Source organism: Rhipicephalus microplus, chromosome X (assembly GCF_043290135.1).
Source record: "Rhipicephalus microplus isolate Deutch F79 chromosome X, USDA_Rmic, whole genome shotgun sequence".
NCBI lineage: Eukaryota > Metazoa > Arthropoda > Arachnida > Ixodida > Ixodidae > Rhipicephalus > Rhipicephalus microplus.
In genome coordinates, this window is record NC_134710.1 from 131,796,042 (window position 1) to 131,802,109 (window position 6,068).

Sequence of the window (6,068 nt, forward strand, 5' to 3'; positions counted from 1 at the left end):
GTACAAAGAGTTTGCGGCTGAGGGTAATATTTTCATTTAAAGGGGCTATGACACTTTTTCAAGTAGCCATAGAATGGAATCACTAAAAAAGATTATTGCCTCATGAACTAACCACCTCAAAAAGTTTTAGAATCAATCCAGTACACGTGGAGTTGCAAAGAGTTGTCGCACGCTGCAAGTTCATTCCTCTTCTTGTCCCAACGAGAGTGCTGGAAGATAAGCAGGGAGGGATGACACGGAAAAAGAAAATGCGTCACGCGTGCTTTCCGAGCTTGTGGAATCGTTTGCTTAGAGAAGAGAGCAATTATTAGCTGACTTTTAGAATTTATTTTTAATTGCACGCCATGTGCTGCTATAATGCTTGGCTTGCGTGTCCTCGGTAGCCTCGACTACCGATCGGCAGCGTTTTCTGACAATGTTCAAAACGTGTTATAGGAGGGCTTCGCGGCAGAGTGTATTTTTTTCTGGATAAATGTTTCACGATTTCGCACTCCTACACTGCAGTGAAATTACCTTTACAAGTTCTTTGTGAGTACTTTGAAATTTTCAATAATTTAAATTTGAATCAAAGTGAATTCAAATACCCTACTATTCGTTCGATTATTCGAAGCATTCGAATATTCGCACAACTTTAAGACATACTCTTACGTGCATAATTTCTGGACAAGTGCACAGGCTTGGTTTGCGACAGAATTTTTTGACGCCGTTGTCATAAATTACGCTTACCATGGTCTCCATTATACCACCAATTATTGTCCCATTGTTGTCCTTGCTGATACCCAATGAACACAATAGAAACCTGTTCTGGATACCCAGCTATGTGCACAAGTTTTTGCTGTGGTTCCATAGTTCATGGTAATGTGGAGCCATTCCTGTATGCATCTGTAAAGTTGTGCCTGCTGCAGAAACACATGGAATCGCACATAATTCAGGTTTAATGCGAGCAGACTCAGACAATTTAAAGTTTTACAGCGACTCAGTGAAGTTCTTCACTCCCATACCAACCAAGTGAAACTCAATCTACTTTGACTGGCATAACATAAAAGAGTGTGTTGGGCAAATTATTTATACGTGGTTGTATTACACAAAAAGCATAACAAAAAATTTTAATAACCCAACATACCCTATTGTGAAAGCGCATGGTATTAAGAGACAAGCCAAAAAGTAGTGACTTTCTGTTGGTATAACAGTATATAATGTGGATCACATCGAGTTACTTTGTGTTTACCGTAAAATCCCAAGCAATGGCCGCCTGACGGAGAAGGATAATCTGACAAGATTTAGAGGTGGCGCCCTTGCTTGGTCAAGGATCAATATTCATGATGGTGGTGGAAGAGCTGCTAAAAATCAAGAATGCATCTCATGAAATACTTTATTGAATACATATGCATTCACTGTTTTATTTGCCATCATCGGGCAAATAAGAACACTGAAAGAAACAATGATAAGGGCAAACAGTAGAAGGGGGCAACCCCTCTCTTATGGGAGGGGTGCTTGTTTGAGCAGGGGTGATTGTTCAGGAGTTTACGGTAGTTTTGATTAGAACTTTAGCTGTTTCTTTCTGAATAGAGGGTATAAGCACAGGCATGTACGCAGAAGAGGCACGGCAGAAGGTGACTGCCACCGCACCCCCTAATCATGCTAGGAGGGTTCCAAGTCTGCCTCCTACATTAACCTGACCCGTCATTGTTTAAAAGCCAACTCCTGTGATTTTTCGAGGTCAATGGATCTCAATGAAATTTGCTGGGTATGTTCCTTTGCACATTTTCAACCTTTATGCCAAATCACAGGCTTGAGTGATGCACTGATCGTTTGCAAATGAATTTTAAAGATTGCCTCGAAAAGTTCACCTCGCTTGCCAGAATTATTGGCAACACCGTCTGTGTGATGTCATGTTTGGCATGTCGACGGAAGTGACGCAGCCGATGGCATCGCTACTTTGGCCGCTACAGAGTTTATTGTGCTTTCCACGAGGCAATGGCGGCGGTGTTTGGCACGGGTATAGCACGAGATACTTTCTTCTTTCCTTTGTGGTGTTTGGCCCGTGCTTCGCTGGACTGGCTTTTACAGTTTTGATACTCCACGCCGGCGGAACCAGTATACGGTCTCTGGCTCTACCAAATAGTACATCATACACAAACAGGGCGCTCGGTTGGGTTTCGATGTTGCACATTATTGCTTATTAAAAATTATTTTCAAATTTCCTGAGCGTTTTAGCTATTGGGCTCGTGACAAGAGTGTCTCAGGAACATAGAAACACCATAACCTTGACATGGTCAAAAAACCGCCGGAGTTGGCCTTTAAAGAGCAAGGTTATGGCCTTACAGGTTTTTGACAATATGGCGGTCGAGGGTTCCCGATATGTAGCATTACAAGAACTGTTTCCTTGCTACCTTCAACCTTGGAAAGCTGGGGACGAAAGGCAGGCCGTTATGAGCACGACATCGCTTAATTTTAATTTTTGCATCCATTGTGATGGTGGCTGCAGGAAAAGGGTGCACCTCAACGCACTCCTCACATCAGAAAGGAAGAGAGCATGAATTATCTCTCCACGAGCTGTGTAATTTTATATTCTACTAAGACATTTATGCGGTCTAGTTTGTTCATATCATTGAACAGGTGGCATACTGTGTAAGCACAAAGGACAGATGCAGAAAAGAACCTGCGCTCTTTCGTCTTTTCCAGTTTCCTGCTTGCACAGTATGCTACCCATCCCCATTCTACACTGCATGTGTCATTTGTCAGTGTTCAATTTGGCATTATCATTACTGTCACATGCCAATTGATAATCATGAATAGCTGTAACAACAAATTCAATGACCTCTGAATTTTCTTACAAGTGATCGCGATTTTTCAGGAAACAGATGCCACTAACAAGGCAAGTATCTTGCAAGCAATGCCCATCGATGAGAAAAAAAGGAACGACTTCATTGACCTTTGGGTCAATGAAGTCGTTCCTTTTTTAATTTTTTTTTTCCTTTTTTCGTTCCTTTTTTTCAACTTCATTGACCTTTGGGTCAATGAAGTCGCACAGAGCACCCTGCAGAGCGCACTTTCCTTGATCACTAACGCAAAAAAGCTATTCTGGACTCTGTAAAGAATAGAATAAATCCCAGTGGAAAACATCGGAACAGCAGCATTTATAAAAACTCCTTCTGGTATGGAGATGTTTTAGGCAGTCGAACAATATTTTATTAAACTGCCAGCATTTATATCAGCCACACCGCAATCAGCTCTATAAAAAATTATGTGGATGTTTCTTTACACTTATTTTTTCTGCGATAAAATGAATGCACAGTGCAATGTCACACAACTGAAAACGTGACCGCCATCACCAAAGTTGCCATAATTATTGTCGCTTTGATGTCATGCAATTTTTGACCTCAGCTTTTATTTTTGTGGTGTGCAGATTTCGCACGTACTGAGCGTATAGCAAGTGGTTCATTTGACCGAACATGATAGCATCAGCATAACGAAGCTCTGGGCAACACTCGAGGTTTTGGTGACAAGCCGTGGTGGCATAATGGTTATGATGTAGTATCAATAAACTCGTTACCAAACGGTGTTCAACCTGCATTTCCTTCGGCTTCATGTATGACGCGCGGGTGCTATGAAGAGTACTTCACGACATGGCACCAAATCGGAGGTGCTGTATTTTTTCAAGTTTAAAAAACTTATTTTTGTACTGTCATATGATTTCAACATTTTTGCAGCACTTTCAGTACAAAAATGAATCCGTCAGCAACTGTACTTTGCATAAAAAGAATAGGATGAACTTCAGCTTGAGGGAACACTTAAGAGAGATATGGTTATTTACATATATATACAGTATATTGATTTCTTCAAAGCTTTTGATTCCGTCATTCATTCTAAGCTATTTTTAAAACTAAACCTCATTCTCGATAACCCTCGCATTGTTTCTTCGATTGCTAGTTTTCTTCATTCGCGCTCACAATTCGTTTCTTTCAGCTCGACAGATTCATCTCCCATTGACGTCACATCCAGTGTTCCTCAGGGATCCGTTCTAGGCCCTATATTATTTTTACTTTTCATTAATGATTTACCTCATAGCATCTCATCTAAAATAAACTCTATGCAGATGATTGCATCCTCTATGGAACTATCAACTCCATTGACGATCATTACCATCTCGCGCAATCACTCACGTCTTTTGGCAACTGGTGTGACACATGGCAAATGAACGTTAACTGCACTAAAACAGTCGTAATGTCTTTTACCAATAGGCGCAACCCCTTCTCTTTTGACTATTTTCTAGGTGGCACCCAGCTCAATAGAGTCTCACAGTACAAATATTTAGGAGTAATTCTAACCGAACACCTTTCATGGACTAGCCACATTGATCATGTATGTCGTAAAGCTCTAAAAAAATTAGGTTATTTGCGCCGCACTTTACCTAACACCCCTCGAGATACTAAACTGCTTTTATATAAATCACTCATTCACCCTGTTCTCGAATATGCATCCGTAGTTTGGTTCCCTTACAAACACTGTGAAGTAAGCTTGCTAGATAACATTCAGCGAAAATCTATCCGTTTCATTTTTCATAACTATAGCCGCAACTTCTCGCCGACCACAGCCCTTCAATCATTAAACATCCCATCACAACTCTCGCGATACCAAAACGAAGCTTTAAAATTTTTATACGGAATTATTAACTCCTCCTCCGGCCTTGGTCATGGTAACCTCATCACATTTACGGATGATAGTTGTACCCGCAGTTCCCACGCTTTGAATGTAACACCTTTCTTTGCTCGTACTAATACCTTTAAGTACAGTTTTTTCCGCGTGCAATAGAACTGTGGAATTCCCTGCCTGGTAGCATTCGCTCCTTACCACTAACTGACTTCATAGTTGCTGTCGATGAATATCTTACTGATGCGTAATTAACTTCATTTTTACTTTTGCTTTGTTACGAGTGTACTTGCTTCACAATTTGTATTATTTGTTTGTATTTTTTCTCTGTTGCCTAGTACTATATAACATCCCATTCCTGCGATAGCCCTGAATAGGGCTGCAGTATGTATAAATAATAAATAAATAAATATATTAGAAAAGTTCAATTTCCAATCACCGAGCACACCACTATAACCGCTACATAATGCTTGGTAAGCGAGAAAATGTGCGAAAATACGGGTGGAGAAGCCACCTTGAAATTCCCACACCAAATATTGAGACGCCATAGATTTTAAGGCGTCTACTGAGTCCTACATAGCTTCTAACCAACAAAAATGAAGTACATTGTCATCTATAGGTGCTACAGACTTGGCATACAATGTTTTAAGAAAATGTCATGAAGCTAATGTTGTGAAAATATGAAAAATGCATTTTGAAACTTTTGACGTCACGCATGGAGATTTAAGTGTGAAATTTAGAAATCAAACTTCAACTTTGATTTTCTTCTTTAATAATGAACTTATGATAGTTAAACATGTGGCATTAGAGTATCCCTTTAATGAAGTTTCAATAAAACAATGACATTGCCAATTTCGTGAATTTCATTATGTCTAAGTTTAACTCTAATACAGTTAGCTGCATTTACACAGCTTGCACATCATTTGGCAGAAATACTTGATTAGCTGTGTGCACAAAGCTACAGTTATCAGAGACAAGTGTGGTGCTGATCACAACAATCCAGTATGCACTTCACTCAGGCACAGAACCACCACTAGCACTCCTGCTTTTACATGTGCTTTTGCATCACACCGCTCTGCTGCGTCTTTTTGCCCGCTCTGTAGTCTTACCGTAACAGCTGTCCTCCTAATATCAAAGGCCATGCTTTTACTTAGCAATGCTATTAAAAATAACTAAAATGTAGTGAAAAACATTTAATATTTCAGCATCAAGCAACAACAGCAACAAGCGTAAAGTTGAATGTATTTATGACACGCCACCATTCATTTTTGTGATCCATACGCATCAGAGACGCAACTTTGATGAACAGCTAACACTAACAGCTCTAAGCTGGAATCTTTAAGTGTTACATACATGATTTATTACATGCACAGTATTCAATGTAATAGAAGGCAAAATTTTATTTTTCTTAGTTT